Here is a 19,959-nt window from a genome sequence, read left to right on the forward strand (position 1 = left end):
TTCAGATATTTCCCCATTTTTTGGATATGGCTATCATGATTCTTGATTGTTCTTCTAATGGTGCTTTTCTAGAATGAAATTTCTGAATATCTCAGTTCTTTCAACCTCAGATACAAGCACATAGACCCTGCCTGTGTGTGCTCGCCCTTTGTCCCTAGAGGCACCACTGTAAAAGCCTTAATCATGTGATCTGCTTCAGCCCTACAGGCAGCCCACCTCAGTGTCCCATGTGATAAAGCCCCACTGTTTTCAGGTTTCTAGTCACTCTTTATAGACCTTCGCATTGTTCTTCTGTGGCTTTGATTTTTGGGTGCTCTGCCCATGTCTTTGGTTCATCTCTCCTCATTCTGGCCTCTTCACTAGAAGTATATTCACCAGGCTCCACTCCTTGAGGTCAAGACTGCTGTCTTTGTACCCTTGGAAGCTCGCCTGTTCACTGCTGAACCCATGTGAGGGTGAGGTGCCCACACTGACACATCTGGCCAGCTGCCCTGGGTCAGCCTGCCACCTCCTCCTACCTCCTCTAAGGTTTGTAGGGTTTCAGCCTCCAGTGGCTGCAGAAATGATTTTCTTCAATTCCAGCATGATGGTTTATGATAGAATCCATTTTCCTGAACCATATACTTCCACCAGCAGCAGTATTCTTTTAGAGTCTCCAAAGAGGCTCCACCACCTGGAGTCCTAACCACCTCACTAATCCAGGGAGTGGTGGGTAAGGAGGGTGGATGATCTTTTTTGCTTCAAAAACTGCTGCTTGTACTTTTCATCATTCACCACTCGTGTGCGCTGAACCCCATGGTTGGCCTTTTCCAGTGCCCCCTACAGTGTGAGGAGAGTTCAGGGATGCAGCCAAAGGCAGGCACAGTTGAGGTAATTTAGGAAGCTAGACTCCCTGTTCTCTGCATTAGTCACTCCTAAGCACCATCATTTTCATTCACCTTGGTGTCTATATTGCTAGTTTCCACTCACTGCTGCTCCCAAACTCAGGCCAAGGTCTTTCAGCCATAGGTCCCTGTTCAAGGAGAATGGGTTTCCCATCTGTCTGCAATCCAGTTTTATTTTCCTTATCCTCTGGCTGAAAGTCCTGACCTCGCTCAGCCATGACCCAGACCTGAACCCAAGGTGGTTTTTCTAGCTTGGTCAGTCTCAACTCTACTTGTACAGCCTGGATCTTGTGGCTGTCATGCCTATGCAGCACGCCATACCTGTGCAGTTCCCACCTTGGTGACAGGCTGTCCCCTAGCCCAGGAGTGCATCAGTGGCAGACCCTGATGCCTTTCAGGTCCAAGTGCCTCGACACTTCTCTTGGGATCCTGAGGCTTGCTCACCGGCTGCCCCGACAGAGCTGCAGGCTCAGCACCTGCGAATGTGGCCCCTGATACAGCCTGGATCCACAAAGGCAGTTCACTTGTAAGTGGCTTGCTTCTAATCACTCTTATTCCTCTCCCACCCCTCCTTCCCTTTGCTCTAGGAGGTAGCAGTTTTTAAAGTAGCTTTTTGAGGTTGGATTTCTGTGCTTTTCTTTACCATAGTTTTCACAGAGCTTAGCCAGCAGACAAAAGCAGCCCTGTGAGTACCTCTGAGGATGGAGCTGAAATACAAACTTCATGGGTCTTTGTACTCCTGGACCTCAGAATAGTATCGAAGAAGGTGTTGAGGAGACCTCCCAAAGCCAGGGCTTGTGATCTATCATGGCACCTTGTTCATCTGAGCTGCTACTACATACAGGTTTAGGATTTAAAAAAAAAAAAAAATTATGAAGATGAGTCTCTACCTCTTAAACTGTTAGTTGTCATGCCCAGGCTGATGCTGTTAATATAAAACTGAGACTGGAGGCCATAAATTTGAAGATGAAGGTGATAAGCTTCTGCCAACAAACTTTTCTCTACAATGAAATTTTTTTGAAAAAGAAAAACTTTCACGCCAGACATGTTTGTCTGAGATTTGTCTCTGTAGGCCTCCCAGAGACCCCCACAGAAGCTGGCTTGGGGTGGTAGAGAGAGGGGGATAGACAGAATGGGTCAGTTTGAGTTGGGACTGGCCTGTGCCTGCCTCCCAGTATGTGTACCATGTCAGGGCATGTGTCTGGTTTAAAATGCTATGCATCCATCAACATGCTGACCCCTTTTCAAGTTTCATTGTTCTATTGTTTTGACTATAAAAGTGACACTTGTTACAAAACCAGTTTCTGTGGTCTAGAACTTATGCATGTGTCAGAATCATCTGGCCCCACCTTTAGAGGATCTGATTCGGTGGCTCTGGGTGGAGCCTGAGAATTTGCATTTCTAAGGAGTTCCCAGATGCTGCTGCTGCAACTCATCTGGCCACCACCCTTTGAGGACTAATTTGTATTCCTTGGTGATTTAGTGGTTAGGATTTGAGAAAGACTGATCCAGAGGGTACAAAGAATTAGCGTCATCTTCAGTCTTACCACTCAGAACACGGAACATTTTAGAGTGTAATGAATCTACACTTATATTATGGACGTATTCTTAAAAGCAAAGATAGTTCTGTGCTATACATTTTATTGCTTTTTAAAAAAACCAACCTTTTTATTTTACAGTAGTTTTAGGGTTACAAATAGGTTGAAAGATAGAGAGTTTCTGTATACCCTGCACCCAATTTATTTTATTAATATCTTCCATTATTGTGATAAATTTGTCATAACTAAGGAACCATCATTAGTACCTTGCTATTAACTGAATTCCACACAATTATTACTTTTAATACATGAATGTATTTTCATAGTAAGTTTCAAATATTAGAACTACATAGAAGTGAAAGACCCCCTTGCTCTTCCCATCCCATACTATTTCAGAGTATTTTTCTATATATTTGTACTCACATGTAATATCTCTATCTATCTCTCACTCCCTCCTTCCCTCCCTCCCTCCTTCTCTCTCTTCTCTTCCCCTCCTTCCTCCTCTCTTCTCCCTTCTGTTCCTCCTTCTCCTCTCTCCTCTCCTCCTCCCTCCCCTTCTTTTCTTCTTCTTCTTCACCTCATGCACACACACACACACACACACACACCTTATTTGGGGACATGCTTTTTTCCATTTAAATATGTCTTGAAAGTTTTTCTATGTCAGTATATCTAGATTTTCTTCACTGTGTTGTAATGAGTAGCGTACATTGTTTTGTACTCGTTTAAAATTTAATAATATCTTATCAGTTTCCGGATTTTAAATCTAGTAGATTAAAGGTGAGGTCTGGCACACCTTTCTTTTATCTTGCATTGGAGGTTAGAGATTATTTGCCCTCCTTTGTGGAGTACTTAGCATGTTCCAGGCACTGCCAAGCATTTAGCGTATGTTATCTAACACAGTTATCAAAACAACCTTATGAAACAGGTGTCATTATTATCCCTATTAACAGATGAGGAAACTGAGGGTCAGGGAGGTTAAGTGAGGAAAACCCTTTGATGACTTTCTAGCTGAAGCAGGCTCTTTGGTGTTTTGGGTGCCACGAGCCTCTCAGTTTAGTGTGAACATTGCTCGTTTGTTCAGTTTTCCTATGTGCCACGCCTGGTGCCGCCAATATGAAGGTGAAGGATGTCCTTAGGGAACTCAGTCTGGTTGTGGAGACAAGCATATAAACAAATAGGATAAGCATTACAGTGGCGCTTTTAAGTTATTGGTGGGTTTTTGATGCCTTAAATCTATCTGAGGAGGGGATGTGTGTCTGTAGTTGTTGCAGTGCAGATGGAGGTATGGTATCAGACCTGCATTCTGATTCCGAATGTTACTTTGTAGCTTAGTGACCCTGGGCAAGGCACTTAACCTCTCTGAGTTTTTGTTAATGAGTATCTTAAAACATACTTCTTATGGTTGTTATTAGTACATATTAAGAACTAGCTATTATTATGCTTAATAAATACATAAATATATACTAAATATTTTATATGTTTTGTGGGCTTAATAAATATCAATATAAAAAATTAAATATAAAAATAATCTCTGGCCCATCAGTTGCTGAGTGGAAACTTGCCTTTAAAAATCTCAGACTCATAGATACAGAGAACATTTTGATGGTTGCCAGATGGGAGGGGGTTGAGGGTGGGTGGAAACGGGGGAAGGGATTAAGAAGTAAACATTGGTAATTATAAGAGTCATGAGGATATAAAGTATAGCATAAGGAATACAGTCAATATTGTAATAACTAGTGTGGTGTCAGGTGGATACTAGATTCATCAAGATGATCACTTCGTAAGTTATATGAATATCTAATCACTATGTTTACATCTGAAACTGATATGATATTGTATGCCAACTGTATGCCAGTTGAAAAATAAAAAGGTTTTTTTTTTTAAAATCTTTGAAAAGTTCCAGATAGAAATAAGGAGGGCACCAAATATCAGTCTTCTTTCTTTTATTGATCAAGACCAAATCCTGAAGCCCTCCTGGAGCCCCTTATGCCACCATCTTTGTATTCTCAGAGGATTCTTATGATGAGCCTTCCTCTTGGCACTTAACCTTCACTCTCATATACATTTTATTTGCCTTCTCTCCTCTGTGTAACTGTAGTCTCTTTGGAGGGCAGAATCTGTGCCTTTCGTTCTTGTGTCCCCTGCAGTTTAATGGAAACACATTAAATATCAGTTGCAGAACCAGATGCTATAGAGGGGCTCACATCCTACATGCCAAGACAGGTCGAGTTTAAACATTAGAGTTTTTGAACAGTTTTTTTCCATCTCTCTCAACCATCCCACCCCTCCCCCCCACCGTGGTTTTTTAGACATTAGTCTTTTACACCCAAACTTGAGTTTTTTACGTAGAAGGGTCATTGAACATTCTGTTAAACAAGATTTTTAATGAATTGTATCTTGATATATGAGTAATCTGTGTTATGAATTAACTTAATTCTCAGCTCTTTCACTGGGAGGAAAGATTTATGTTGATATTTTCCCCTCACTTAGAGAAGCAGAACAAAACCTCAGCAGGCCTACATCTCATGTAGCCAGGACGGTTCTGACCAGGCTGCCACAGATTAGATATTTGCTCTTTCCTTCCCTACTCATGCTTGGGGTAGAGAGCATTTTGGCAAGGATTCTGGGGCAGCAAAGCTGGAATAATATCATAAAGAAGTTTTGATAGAAGACGAAGCTAAGAGAGTTAAAGGGAGGACTAGTTTCTTTACTGTGTAATGGCTTGGAGGAGTTTCTAAGTTTGTCCTGGGGGATTGGTGGTTAAAACATATTCCATGTCAACCTGAACTGTCTAAATAGTAATCTTGAGAAGTATGGCAGTGTTATTTTTTCCTCCTTCCCCTGGAAAATCAGCTGAACTCCACATTTGAGTTGGAAAGTAGGCTTTACTTTTCAACTATGTGAAAATCCACTCTCCTGGATTCAAAGAGGAGGATGCTCCTTTCTGACGGACAGTAACAGAGAGCCATGCTAGGTTTCTGCCTTTTTTTTTTTCCTTGGTGTTTGTTCCCCCTAAGAGAACCAACTATTCAGAAAACAATCACAGGTTCTTCTTCCATTCAGACTTAATCTGGTCATTCAGAGGCCCTTGCCCTCCCCTTCAGAGGTTGCCTATGCCTGACCTGGGGCCACAGAGGTCTTCCTCTTTGGCCTTTGGCCTTGGAAGGCTTAGAGGGCAGGAGCAAGTCTGATTCTTTGGGTAGCGGGTTGGATTGGGTCTCTTAATCTCTGGTTGTGAACTGTATAAGAGACCAACCAGCAGGGATTCCTCCTTCTCCGTAATTTACCATTGCAGCCAGAAGCTTCTAATGCTTTCAGCACTTCCCAACACACACACACATGACACACACACACACACACACACACACACACACGAGAGAAAAAAAAAGAAAAGAAATACAAAGAAAAAAAGGACCAAATAGAAATTTATTTCACTGAGATTGTTCATTTTATGGACAATTGTTCCTTTTCAGACATTTGAATCACTGTCATGAAGTCCTTTCTTTTTCTTTTTCTCTTTTTCTGTCTTCAGTTCACTAACATCTTTAGTGATAGAAAAAGGGCCCCAGGAAGTCTTCATATAAATAAATGTCTACATCTCTCCTCACACTTCTGTATTCCTATGACACTAAACAATGAAAGCAGAAATAGGATTCTTAGAAATTCTATCACTGCAAAAAGGATTAGCTTAAGGAGATGGTAGTGGTGGTGGTGGTGGTGGTGGTAGCAGTGATGGCTAAGGAAGGAAATTATGATGCTTGCTTTAGTGTGTACTTGCTTGTTTATTAGCTGTGTGGCAATAAGCGTAAGTTTATATTTATTGATTTTAATTCAGAGAAGTTTTAGAATTAAAAAAAATTATATTTACACTTTTCCACTTGGCTGAGGACAAATACAGATAGTCTTGGCCTACTGAAAGAGCCATTTAAATTACGTCTGATTTTTGTTTTTAACATGGCACATTTTATATCTGCAAAATGTGGTGAAGACAGATCCATTTATAAAAATAGATTGCATAAGTCTTTGACTCGTGAGTGTTTATGCTGGAAGAAATCACCCGTGCCATTTTAGCTTTGCCCTTTTGCATGGGATATGGTTCTGTGATACAGTTTCAAGCCTGAATGCTCTATGTGTATACATTTAGCCCTATGAACGTCTCACCTGTTGCAGGAAATCATTTTGAGCAAAATGATACCTTCTTTAAGGGGCTGAGTGCTTTCTTAGCAGGGAGCTGGGGTGAGGACATACAGATGTGTCCACCTGCCTGGGCCTGACCTCTGTGAAAACTCAGTAAAAACAAAAGATGGACAGTTCTTTGGAAGAAGAGAGACCCAGCACATTTATATAGCAAGAAACTAAGTGAAGAATGAAGCCAAGCTTTTAGCCCCTCTCCTTCTTGTCTTTAGACCTTTATGGTTTTACTCATCAATGGAAAGAACTTCAGCCTGGGAGTTGGGACACCTGGCCTCTAGATGAGCTAGGTGACCTTGGGCAGTCTCTTAACATCCTAAGGTCTTCAGAATGAGAGAGTGGAACTTGATTCTCTAGCGGTCTCTTCCCTCTGAGTCCTGTATGATTCCCAGGAGCTAGTGCAGTATTTGGGGTTGGAGGTCTCAAATGTGAAAGGGACTATTTGAGATGTCCATTAGGGGCTGTGAAGTCTATTGACTTTTGTGTCTTTACCTGAAAAAATGAAGGCAGCTTCTACCCAAAATTAAGGGGCACTTTCAGATTCCCCTGTTGATAGATAAGCAGTAGGTCCCCTCTTCTGTGTGGCTGATGTTGCCCTGTTAGGAAGGAGTCATTTTAGATAAATATTTAGAGTTTTTTTCTACTAAGAGATGATCATATTTGTACAGAGATGGTGTGTAAAGCTGGTACTTGCCATTTATCACTAATGGCCGTGTTTCTCTTTCCATAGCTGTGGGCATTATCAGGCCTTCTCTCAGGTATCCCAAAAGATTTGACTAGCACTTAAAAAGGCAACTTCAGGAAATACTATTTTATATATTTTCTTCTTTCCCTTGCTTTTCCTCTGTTTGAACAACACAGAACTACCAGGTTTTATGTCCCACTTGGCAGCTGCTGCCAGTCCGATGTTTTTCTCTCCCCTTCCTCCTACCCCCTCCCCCAGAGGCCCCTTCCTTCCCCCATTCTTGCGCTGCTCTGAGGGGAGCTGTACCTTTGTGGTTCTTCTGCAGCTGCCGGACTTTGATGGGGACATGCTTGCTGCCTCTATACTTGCTTCCCGTAGCAACCAGTTCTTTGAAGATGACCTCTTGCTGTTTGCCTGTTGTCTCTCATGTTGGATTATAGATGAGGGATTTACCAGGCTGGGGGTAGGAGCCTGCTGTTAGCACATTTCTTTTAGGGTTCCCAGCATCCCTCAGCCTGTGTTTTCTCTTTCCAGAATTTGAGGTTTGAGGAGGGGGGTGTGTATGTGGAGGGGATATTTGTGCTGAATCAAACAGAGTTTTAGTGTGTAGGATTGCCCAAGTTGTGAGATAATATTGAAATAGATGCTGCAGTGATTCTTTATTGAAGTATTTGATTGACTTTTCATTTTTATTATTATGTGGTTAACACACATAGGAGCGGGGAGGGCACCATTTGCTCCTCTCTCTGCTCCCCAAGTGTTTGTGCGTTGGCATTAAACTTGCTTCCTGGTGTAATCTGAGCTCTGGGAATTACCAGATTCCCCAAATCTCCACCCATTTGAACACTCTTATTTCCCCCTAAAGCATGAAGTTTTCCTTTTCTCTCCCTTCCTCCCCCATCGTACTCAGACAGCTCCTGATGTGCTATGCGTAGCTAGTGTGTGGATTTCTGTTTAGCTCGGTGGACTCGAGTTGGATAAAGTGGGTTAAGGAGGGAACGAGGACCTCGTAGTATAGCAAAGATTCTGAAAGAACACGGATTAAAACAAAAAACTAGTCATTTTTTTCCCCTATCCAAGTGGCAAAAGCTAAAATAATATTAGCACCCGGTTTAGTAAAAAGGTAAAGAAAATAGACACTTTTATGCACTGCTGGTGGGAAGGTTGTTTGTAGCAGTCAAGATATTCATGTTCCTTGACTCAACAGTTTTTCTTCTAGGAACTTAGCCTAAAAAATCATCAGAGATGCCTATCAAGGATTTTGTGTAAGGATATTCACTAACATGTTATTTATGATAGAAAATTGCCAACAGTGGGAATATCAACAGGGCTGGCTAAGTGATCGTACTTTTGTTCATGTCGTAGAGTACGATGCAGACATTAAAATTGTTTGAGAGTATTTGATTATCAAGGGAAAACACTCTTAGGGAACAAAGCAGAATATAATGCAATATATCATGATACTAATTTTGTTTAAATAAAAAATGAGAAAAATGTAGCATGCATAGAAAAAAAATGACTAATGAAGTTCTACCTCCTAATTTTTTCTCTGGTAATGAGATTATGGAGTACATTAATTTTCTTCCTATCTGAAGTTCTTCAATGATCAGGTATTGTTGAGAAAGTTTTCTTTTCATTCCTTACCCCCTAAAAAATTACATTGACAGTATTTTCATTTAAAGCTAGGTATTTTTAAATAGGTGAACCAAGAAAAATGCTTATGTTCCTTTCTTTTTTGGCATTAGAATATTCTTGTAGATTTTTTAAAAATTTAATTAGTACCACCATCATTCTTTGTGTGAGAGGAATGGCCTTGCAGCTTTAAAAAAGTTGCAATTTTATCCAAAAAGAAGTTATAGCCCTTAGCAGGGACTCAATAAAATATCATCTTTTGTAATAATGCAGTGCTGCCTGACTTCCAAATGGTTTGTACATGGGTGTTGGTGTTTGGATAGGTTAGTTTTGGCACAATCCAGATGGACTGTTTATTTGCTAAGAGTGAATGAATGGCATTGGGCTTTGAGAGCCTTCCCTCTTGTTAGTGGTTGAAATCACTAGTTATGGACCATGTCTTTATTTGGGAATAATTGTGATTAAGAAAGAATAAGATGCGTTAGTAGCTGGTGGTTCTATGAACAGGTTGTCCAGGGTGGTGGGAGAGGATTTGGGGGACTGGAGGGTGGCTTTCATTTGTGTTTGGCTGCTGAGAGTAAAAAGGTCTGTACCTTACTACAACGGTTGAGTTAGAGGGATGAGTAGCTATGAAATCATGGGCTGACAAGCCTTATGCTTCTTCAGCCCTCACTGTCACCCATTACTTGGGAAATCCATAAGGCTGGGAGGAAGATAAATATAGCAGTCATTTCCTGGGAAGGCATTGAGAATCCAGTCTAGAATACTGGAATGTGGGTAGAACTAGCTTCTGTTGAGTTCATTATGTGGGAGGCACTAGTGAGGTTAGGGTTGACTCCCTTGAGAGGGTTCAGTTTTTCTGACACTCTTCTATTTTGAATCCTTTACATAGACACATGTGGGAATCCACAGGTGTCTAGATGGAATTTTCTCTCAACTGGTACCTTATTATCAGCCATATATTACTGAATAATAATATTACATTATATGGATACCACATTTTATTTATCTATTCATCAATTGATGATCATTTGAGTCGTTTCCACTCTGATTATTATGAATAATGCTGCTATGCACATTCAGGTACAAGTTGTTGTGTGGACATGTTTTCATTTCTCTTGGGTATAAACCCATGAGTGGAATTGCTAGGTCATATGGTAACTCTCTGTTTCATGTTTTTAGGGACTGCCAGACTGTTTATCAAAGTGGCTGCACCATTTTACATTGGAACCCTTATTCCTCCACAGCCTCATCAACACTTGTTATTTTCTGTTTTCAATTATAGCCATCCTAGTAGGTGTGTCATGCAACTCAGAATTGCATGAGAACTTTTATCATGGTGTTTTTGATTTGCATTTCCCTCCTGGTTAATGGTGTGAACATCTTTCCATGTGCTTATTGGCCATTTGTGTATCTACTCAGATCCTTCATCCATTTAATTTGGGTTATTCTTTGTATTACTGAATTGTAAGAGTTCTTAAGGCTCTTAAAGTATTAAAGACCACAAAGAGATCTTCTTTATGTGGGTTATATCTGCCCATATTTGCTATATGAGAAATTAAAACAAACTTTAATATTTAATTTTTAAAAACATTTAAAAACGATAGCAAACCCTTTACATGTTAATACAACTAACACTTTTTATGAAATAATATTTTGGAAAATATAATCAGAAGGGTGGCTTTGTTTTATGTGTTTGTAAATCTCTTTAATGTCTAGACAGTTGGATTTTCACATCTACTTCTGCACCGAATCTGTTGAGATATGCTTTGGTTGAAGTATATCAAGAAAATCTGGCCTACACACATACATGGTCGAAAAAGAGAAGAGTATTTTTTTGTTAGTTTCTTAAGATGATTGTGGGTATTCTTTGATGCTATATCAAAACTCAACAGGAGGTAGTTTCTTAAAGGTTGGTTGTAATACAGAATCTGAAACTGTATGGATAAATACTTCATACTATTTTACATTGAAATCCATTGGTCTCTCTTGTACTTTGAACAGATATTTTACTAATAAATGTTTTTGTATTATCAGGTATGGGTCATTTAGAAAATACTGATTCATTGAATCAGGCAGCTCTTTCAAATGCTGACAGATTTCATTATACACTATTACAAAAATTGTATTTGCTAATATCCTCATCTATCTCAATAGAAAAGTCTTTAAGTATTGAGATTCTATCAAGCTCGTGGTGGTAGGTAGAAATTTCTCAAAATTCTAATTTTTGCTTAAAAGGTCAAATTTTATCATTGGCAACAAATGTTATCAATTATTTTCCTTGAAGTGACATGCTCACTTCATTCATTTTTGAAAGAATGTCTGCCTGATATTCATCTCTATAACCATACTTTGTCACTTGACCTTTTAAGTAAAAATGGTGTTTCATGTGAAAGTGGCTAGTTCGGCTTGCAACTCAGAATTGCATGAGAACTTTATCTTGAGGCAACCATTGCCCTTTGTTATACAGTGGTAGTGCTCTCTGCATACTTTCCATTTTGTCACACAATATTAAAAAGTGTGTACTTGGGTGTTGAGAGCTAATACAATTAACAGTTATTACTTTATCAATATTCTTCATCAACATTCTTAAGGAACCTTCTTTAATTGCAAATATACAATAATCAAGAGTGCAGTTTGGTGCCACCGCCTTGATTCATACAACAGTTTTTCCCACCATTACTTTTACACCATCAGTGTGCATATCAGCACAGTGTAAAAGGCAGATAATGTCTTAGTGTTATTATAAAAATAGTTTTGCCCTCACAGTTTCCCAGAAAAGATTTTAAGTATCCTCCGCTCTCCCCACACCAAGGGGCTTACAGATGGTCTTTGAGAACCACTAGGTTAGATGACATTTAATAGTTGGGATAAAGTTGTTTTGAAGGCCCTTGCCTCTCTGTTATCTGAGAATATCAGCATAAACTTGCATGATGATAGAGAATATATATATAGTATTATGTACCTTGTAGTTGATTCATTCTTCCCAGTCTTCAGCAATATTCAGAATCACAAAGTCATTACCATTGAGGCTTCTTTGAAAAGAAAATGCTTTCCCATTTTCTTCTTCCTCTATTTTTTCCTTCCAAAAAAGGGGGGGGACCCCTTTTCATCACCTACTTTTGCCAGATGTGGTATTTCCCTCATTTTTTATTTTGAGTTAGAAAGGGCAGTGACCCATATGTCTGTTTCTTAGGATGCTCCTTACTTTGAAAACCTTAAACTGGTGTTTAGTTCAGGCCCAGGCCAGTGACTGGCAACGACCTCATCCTTGCCATGTAAATGCCATGTAAATCCTCATTGAATGGCAAGAGACTCAAATGTAGCAGTTCATGGAATTGTAAGATGAGCCCTGTTTCCCAGACAATTATGGCTCCATCTAAAGCCATAGCTGGGCCATTAATGTATTTTGGGCCTTGTCCTCTTTTATATCTTGCCAAATTCTGAGAGTCTACTGTATAGCTACTGGCAACAGGCCTCTGCCAAAAACAGTCTATAAATGTATCATTTTACACCTCATTTTTCCTTATTTCCCCGTGTGATGGCACCTTGCCTATGTTTCTCTGCCATATCTTTCCACCTACTTAAAAAAATAGTTCACTTACCTTATTCCTGCATTATGATATAGATTTTTGGCTCCCTAGTTACTTATTGTGAGAGATGCTGAAGAATGAAAATGCTAATATCTTCTTATAGGATTATCAACTGCCAGTGGTTCTCCTGAGGGCCCTCTTATGGATTGAATTGTATCTTCCCAAAATTCATATGTTGAAGACCTAAATCCCTGTACCTGGGGGTCAGAATGTGACCTTATTTGGAAATAGGGTCTTTACAGAGTTTGTCAAGTTTAAATGAGATTATTAGGATGGGCCCTGATTAAATATGACTGATATCCTTATAAAATGGGAAATTAGGACATAGACACGTGCACACAAGGAGAATACCATATGAAGATGGGTGGCAGTGATAGAAGTGATGATTCTACAAACCAAGGAATGCCAAGGATTGCCAGCAACCTACCAGAAGCTAGGGGAGTGGCATAGATCAGATTCTCCCACAGCCCTCAGATACCTTGATCCCTGACTTATAGCCTCCTGAACAGTGAGACAATAATTTCTGTTATTTAAACCATCCAGTTTGTTGTACTTTGTTAGGCAGCCCTGGGAAACTAACATTGGCCTCAAGGCTGACTGCCGTCTCTTAAGGCCCTGTGGTTCTGTTATTTACCTTGGACCTTTGTTCTACAGGTCTACCATGGATGGTCTCCCACTTTGTGGGACTCCTGCTCAGAACAATGTTCCATTAATGCTCACACTAATGAGAAACGCAAGGTTGAGATTGATGTCTTCTAGAAGGATGGAGAGATGGTATTGGACCCAGAGACAGGTGGTTCCATGTATCTGCTTCCATCCCTTCTTTTGCCATTCCTCTTCCCCTGCATCGATTGGAGACGTTGAAATCTGACTGGCCTCTACTTGCTCCCCTTTCCTGCAGGGCAAGAAACAGTGAGCCAGCATGAGTATATTTGGCTTTATTTTCTCCAAGCGCTTTATCCATGGGACCCTCCTGCGGGTTCCCAGCTGACCACCTATTTGTACCACACATTTAGGAGAGGTGGCCAAGAATAGTGAGCTGCCGGAATACTCAGGGCCCCGAAACATTACCCTTCGTGGTAGTTTGGTTCTTGCCAGGATGTCCTTGTAAAACTTTTATGAAGATATTGTTGTACTTGCATTGGAGGTTGAAAATTGCTGTTAACTTTGCTAAGTCCCATGTCCCCCAGGAATGTAGGACGCTGAGGAAATGCCTCTGGCCCTCCCTTCTGGATGGGTGCTCTGCTACAGCAGCTGCCTGGGCAGAAAGTTGAGCTGGATAGATGGATTAAGGGACATCAGCTAGGCCTTTGTTTAAAAATATTTAAAATATGTTTGAACCTCCCTTTATCAACAAAGAACAGTTCCTTTCAGCAGAGAGAAGTTTTTCATTTCCATGTTTTTTTGTGATTTTGTTTGGTTCTTTTGTATATTCGCGATTTCAGAAGTGTCCCATTCACATTTTGGAAACTAAGTACAAAAGGCACTGCATAGTTATGTTCTATTTTGCTTAAGAGAAAAGAGTAGTTTACTTCTATTAGGAACCTAATGTTTAGGAAGATAATCTTTTCTGGCTTGAGTTAATTTTTCTTGTGCCGAGCTTTGATGATAAAATGTTTGAGAATGTGCATATTTAAAACTTCTTTGGAATTAAGAGTTAGTGGAGTTATATTAGTGATGAACATGAGCTTTGGAAGTTACAAAGAAAAATAAAAGAGGTTCTTATGTCAGGGTCTTCTGGTTTTAGAACCAGAAAGAATATTATTAACCCACTCAAAGTCCTCGACTATTAGGTATTTTAAGATAAATGTCAGAATAAGGTAGCATTCATAAAATAAGGTCCAGGTTTTTCCTTGCCTTCCTCTCTGATGATCACGGTATTGTATATCAGGTTTCTGCTTAACTTCAGATCCTCTTTGGGCTTTTGCCCAGTGTTATTAGAAACCTGAGATACTTCTTTACATACATGCAAGAAGGGCCAGCAGGTTGCACAACTCCAGGGGCCCCATTCATCTTAGAGTGCGTGGATTAGACCAGGGTGTGAAGGGTTTGCCAGAGCCAGGCTGCGTGCGGCCCTGCACGCAGGTGCTAACAGGAAAGGCATAGTGGATGGAGGTCCCTGCTTTGGGGGTCGATTAATACATAATTATTTTTAGAAACTGACCTTAGCTGTAACCCCTGATATTCTGTATCCTTAAACTGAATCATTCATCCAAATCATTCATCTCAAGGAGTATTTGGCCAACTCTGGGTTATGGCTTTGCCCTCCAGCCACTAGCTCAGCCACAGCTTGACAGGGGTGAGGCCACGGCCTGTGAAAGATCAATCTGGAGAATTATTAGTTGTCTCTTAAGGTTGCTTTAAAATTGCTTGAGGGCCAGTTCTGAAGTTTAAGAAAAGAGTGTTTGTATTTCTTCATTTTATGCCTTTCTCTCCTACAAGTATTCCTGATTTTCGGTTGATTCTGGAGGCTGGAATCTGAGTGAAGAAGATGAAGGGAGCTTTAGATAAACATTCTAGAGCATTTTAAAACTTTCAGGGCTTTGGGTTGAGGTTAATGATGCACCCCTGGTACGGAGTTTCCACTATATCCTGAAAGCATATTTCTCTTCAGCCAGTCACGTGTCAGTCATTAATCAGACATTTAAAAATGGCACTAGGTCTATTAGTTTGATCCTCTGAACTTGACATTTTTGTAAGTTAGAATTGGTTAAATATTGGCAGTTTCCCTTGGTCTTACCTAGAGTTCTCTGGAGAGGCTTAAGAACAGCAGGAAGCTGGGACCCACAGGCTTGTGCTGGACTGTGATTCTTGCATTAGCACTTACTTGTGTGTGATATCAGGCAAGTCACCAACCCTCACTGTACTTACTGCAGTTTACTGCTCTGAAGATGAGGGTGATTTCAGATATCACATCATAGGGTTATTTCAAAGATTAAATATAAAGCACTTAGAGCAGGGCCTAACACACAGTACTCTATGTGTGATTGTTATGTTATTAGTCATTCTTATAGCACCATCCCAATTTCTGCCATATCTGTGTCCCACCTGTTTACTCATTTATTTAGTATTTTTCTTTAAAGTGACTACAGTTCTAAAAAGGGAATAACTTGTTGATTCTTAAATGCCTTTCTTTTTTCGTATCTTATCATCTTTGAAATTGGAATGTCTTAAAATCCATAGCTTGTCCTAGTTTAATTTTTTTCTTGTCCACTCAAAGATGTTATGGTTGATGGTATCTTAGAATTGGTGAAAAATGATATTTCTTGAAGGAAATTTCATCAAGAATTCACACTGGTTATCTTTTCTAATTCAAAAAAATGAATAAATGTCTTTGTTTTAAAGAGTCCCCCTGTGTACCACCTAGAATCCTCTGTGGATCGGCAGTGACTCGTGGCCTGTGTTTTGGGGTCATGTTTTTTGGAGTAGCTTCGGGGCCCCTGCCAGGAGAAAGGAGGCTAAAGGAGTAGTGGCTTTGGACCCTCTTCACCCAGTGTAGCCTTGTTTTTTGTCCATGTTGTATCTTAGAGTTTTACTTAAGGGTTGGTTTATAAAAAGGACTTCTAGTACTAAACATGGCTTGAAAACCAACGGTAAGCCATCCTTCCATCCCCCGCCTCCCCCACCGAAAGCCTGCTGAGATCCCACAGAGTGGGCAGGATGGGGGTACATATTCTCTCCATCCCCAGGACAGGAACCAACACATTGGCTCACCTGGCTGATGGGTGGAGGCTCTGTTCACTTGTAGAGCCTACTGAGTACTGCAGAGATGGCTAGAGACAGAGATGTCTGGCTGATGGACGGCTCCCTTCAAGGAGGAAGCGTGTTCTTTGCAGGCCGCTTTCTGGGTTGGAAGCAAAGCTGATAAGTGATGTGTGAGGCCTACCCCAAAATAGAAGGAACTGGGTAGGTATGTAGTACAAATAAGGTAGGGAGGAGTGATGGCTAGTTCTTGCTAATCATACCTGTAGATCTTCCTGTTAGAAGTGTCTGAGGACATTTTTTGGATTTTCTGAGTAGCCCTTAATTTCTTTTCCTAGGATTTTTTTTTTTTTTTTTTTTTAAGTAGCAAATTTTTACATTGGATGAAACCCTGAGCTTCCTAGAAACAAAGGGACTCCTGACTCTTCTTCTCTTTTCTGGGACTGGTGTTCTCTATGTGCATCATCGAGAATTTTGGGGAAGTTGGTTTTCCTTTTTCTCCCATAGGAAGAGAGTCTTGTCTACAAGGCGAGGGGCCTGTCTTTCAGTCCTTTGAAGTCACATGGTTGGAGAGTGTTTCCTTGCTAGCTTCTTGAACCTTGAGGTGAGCAAAAAATTACTTGATTTCTCAAAGCAGTTTGTGAGGTCAGTGCAGGAGACTCCATGCATTCCTGTTTTAACTTCACCTGAGATAGAGCTGAGAACTGAGTGAGGCATTCCTGCTTCTGGGCATCACAGTCATCCTGTAGAGGAGGAGGGGCTCTATCCTTCAGGCCTGGAGTATAAATAGTTCCAGAGGGCTTTAAAATAAGGCCAGGTCAATTCTGAAGGAAAAATGGAGCCTAACAGCCACCCAAAAGTATTGAGCCATAAGGTCTTAGCAGCCACGTGGGTTCCAGGGGCACCAGGAATCTTGACTGGCACTTCCCCCTCCCAGCACATCTTGATTTGTTAAGAAGGCGGATTTGAATTAGGTCTAGAAGGTAATGTGCGTATTGTGCAGAACACAGGGCTTTTTGTTTAAGGCTGCCTGTATTTGGAAATAGAATTATAGAGCAGTGTAGATTTACGTGTAGCATCATTTATTACAATCCTAGGCTTTATGATTTGGAGCCAGGACAGTGCTTTCCAAACTCTGTCTTTGTTGAGGGGCTTTGCAGTTCTGAGATTTTGCTTTGATGGCACTGGCTACAAGATAAGATTCACAAAATTCTGAGCTGATGATTATTATCTGGAGCCACTCCAGAGTGGGATCCTTGGTCTGATTCTTCATTGTGTCACTCACAGTACCTATCACAGCACATGTTACCCAGAGGGTGCTCAGTAAATTTGGTGAATGAGTTTATAAACTTACAAATTGCTTTCTGGTTAGATAATAATGCTCTCATTCTTTCTGAGACCTTATCCATTACACTGCATCTAGCGTGATTGTACACTGTGCACCCTGAGATTATGCCGTGTTTAGAGGTGTGAACAAATATTTATTGTGCTCAGTTTGGGGGAATAGAGAATTGGGGGTGGAAGGAATCAAGAACGATGCTTTCAAAAGTTGTTAATAATAGCTCATGTTATAATTCATTGGCATGAGTTTTGTCTTTGCTGAAACGTAGTAACCAGTTGATCTATGAACACCTACTTGAGTGCCTACTAGGCAGGCAATAAATCAGTGATTGATAGATTTGGAGATGAATGAAACACTTGGTTTTATTTTTGTCTCCCTCAAATCCAGAGAATGATTAAAAAGTCATTTATTTTCCCTATTGGGAAAGGTAAAAGGCACAGTGACTCAGGGGCATAGTGAGGGAACAGGGGAGTAGAGTGGCTGGTTTGCATGTAAGTCCAGGTGACTTTGGGTATGTCACTTCCTGGGCCCAGGCTTCTCCTTATCACACAGGGGCAGTAATTTCTGTTTTACACATATGACAGAGAAGAAGTGGATATGACTTGCACTAAGAGTTGTAAAGACTATCCACCCTAAAGTAGTTGCCACTCACAGGGGGAGAAGATACAAGAATGGCCCTTGTGGGGCACAGTGGACACCAGGAGCCGTAGGCTTGTGACTAGCTGCCTTTGGTCCTCCCACCTTCCTTGGGTACTGAATCACCCAGTTTCCTTCATTTGGCATATTTCCCAGTTGGACTTCTCTCTTAGCTTAAGATCAGCAAGTTACTGTCTATTAAAATTGAATCTGGTACATTTTGTCCTTGCATCTTACAGCAAGGACCAAGTGGTACTCTAGGAACTTGGAAAAGTGAGCACCAGCTTCTTTACTTCACCAGAGAAGAAAGGAGTCGTGGGAAGGCCAAGCCCTGGAGGAGAGCATCCTTTTTCTCTCTCCGGAATTTCTCACCTATCACAAGTGCTTGTGAAAATTACGTTTTGCTACTCACCATCCTGAACTTCCTGAGGGAAGGCTGAATTGCTTCTCAAGTTTGTCTTGGAACCACTGGGGTGAGAATTCTGGTTTTGTTGAAAAGCTGGGGCTCGGAAACAAGAAATACAAGCTGGTCTTTTTGGAGGAAGAAGGATGCCCTCTTACCTAGCCTCTGGCCTGGCAGCTCCAAGATTCCCCTCATGGGTAGTTACCCTTTAGCAGTGGAGCCAGACAGATGGATGAATGCTTTGCCCTCTGGCTTCCACACCCCTTAGCTGCTTCCACCTCTCTCTCCCTCTCCTGGAGGAGTGGTACTGTTCAGGATGGAGATTAACCTCTGGCCTGAGTAGACCTCTCTCAAGATTACGCTCTTCTGTGGCTAAGGTGTTACCTGTTCACTAAGGTGCATGCTTGCATCTAAAAGTGATAGCATCTTATTATCATAATAATATTAGAACCATATGCAAATGCCATTTATTGCAAATACAAATTGGCAAATAGCGGCCATTTCATATTTTTCCCACTATTTCTTGAGAGTGTTGAGTTGTGATTTCTATTGTATAGTCAATTTCAGATAGAAAGTGGGAAGCCTGCTTTCTTTGGTCTAGGCAAGTAATTTTCAGTGTTCCCTGAGGTTCACCTTCGTTGGAATCACCTGGAAATCATGTTAAAGACCCAACGTCTGTGGGCCAGCCTCAGAAATTCTGATTGGGATTGTGCATGTGGCTTGACTGTGTGTGTATCTTTTATTTGTTAACATTTTTTTCCTTTGAAATAAAATTTACATTGGGTGAAATGTATAAATCTTCGATATACTATACCATGGGTTTTGATGAATGTATCCCCTTGTATAACCCAACTGTTATCTTTTTTGTCAAGTTAAAAAACAATATGACCATTATCCAGAAAGCTTCCTGCGCCCTTTCACAGTTAATTCTCACTTTTTAATGGCGCCCCAGGGCTTCTTATTAGTAGTGGCTGAAGCCAGAGAATCAGTGTGTTAATTAATAATGACATTGTAGCTCAGAAGTTTGATCTAGCAGGGAGGATTGGGGACTGAGGTCGCTATTCTGAATTCTTGGACCATACTAATATATTTGAAAAAGAGATATTTTGGTGACCTGGTTAGAAGGAAATTGCCCGGTGTTCACCTTTGGGCCTCCCTTGCTGCCCTCTTCCAAAATCAGAGTGTTTGCAGTTCTGAATGGAGCCTGCATTGTTCAGAGTTTCCCCTCATTTGTGTTGCTATAACAAAATGCCGCAGACTGGGTGGCTTATAAACAACAAATTCATTTTTCACAGTTCTGGAGGTTGAAAGTCTGAGATAGGGTGCCAGCATGGTTGGGTGAGAGCCCTC

The 19,959-nt window shown here is 40.8% G+C and overlaps 1 protein-coding gene across 2 annotated transcripts in view; it reads left to right on the forward strand.

Moving 5' to 3' along the window:
- Positions 1-19,959, forward strand: part of ZNRF3 (zinc and ring finger 3) — a 138,106-nt gene that overhangs the window by 40,410 nt on the left and 77,737 nt on the right. The window contains exon 1 of one of the 2 annotated variants that reach the window (XM_039861935.1): positions 16,643-18,679. The exons of the other annotated variant lie outside the window; for it this stretch is intronic. The gene's annotated coding sequence lies outside the window, so the exon portion shown is untranslated. Of the gene's footprint in view, positions 1-16,642; positions 18,680-19,959 lie in introns of those variants that run through there. 2 annotated transcript variants of the gene reach the window in all.

This window comes from Pteropus medius, unplaced genomic scaffold, assembly GCF_902729225.1.
Source record: "Pteropus medius unplaced genomic scaffold, Ma_sr-lr_union100, whole genome shotgun sequence".
Lineage (NCBI taxonomy): Eukaryota > Metazoa > Chordata > Mammalia > Chiroptera > Pteropodidae > Pteropus > Pteropus medius.